Source organism: Vollenhovia emeryi, unplaced genomic scaffold (genome assembly GCF_000949405.1).
Source record: "Vollenhovia emeryi isolate VEMERY1.0 unplaced genomic scaffold, V.emery_V1.0 DF939725.1, whole genome shotgun sequence".
Lineage (NCBI taxonomy): Eukaryota > Metazoa > Arthropoda > Insecta > Hymenoptera > Formicidae > Vollenhovia > Vollenhovia emeryi.
The window spans coordinates 25,847-26,546 of NW_011966641.1; positions in this window are offsets into that span (position 1 = coordinate 25,847).

Here is a 700-nt window from a genome sequence, read left to right on the forward strand (position 1 = left end):
TCCCCCACGCCTCCGGGGGGAGGGCGGGGGTATGCGGTGCACGTTAGCCGCTAAAACCACCCCGGTTGCCTTCTTCGCGCGCATATGTGGCCGGGTCCCGGGAACACGATGTATACTACCGTTGCCCGGCCGCGCTACTCTCCCCTGGTGTTCGGGGAGAGTCCTACCCTGCGGCCCACGATGGATGTGGGCCGCGGCGGAGTACAGGGCAACACCGTACTCCGCCCTTCCCTACGGGCCGATACTGGGGGAGTGGAGCGCCCCGCCTCCTAGAAGTTAGCCCCCCACTTTTCGAGTTTACCAATTTTGACAATTGTGCTGAATTGTGCTAGGTTTGTGCCATATTGTGCTAGAATATTAAACTCGAAATCCGAAAAATAGGGTAGAAAATTTAAAAAAACCGAATTTTGGGTCAGCCCCCCACTTTGCGATTTTTCCAATTTTTTTAATTGTGCTAGGTTGTGCTAAGTTGTGCTAGCATTGTGCCCAAGTTACTTTCAGATATTGATAATTGTAGAAGTTATAATAAAAAAATTATTTCGAGCAATTTTCGACAAAATTAACGTTTAAATGCCAACCAATGATTGAAATGTTACAAAACTGTATATCTGAGTTGTGCTAGCCCAGCACAAGTCAGCACAACTTTCAGATTCTCCGGCACAACGATATTAAGGGCACTTTACTCTTGAGCGCGGCCTTT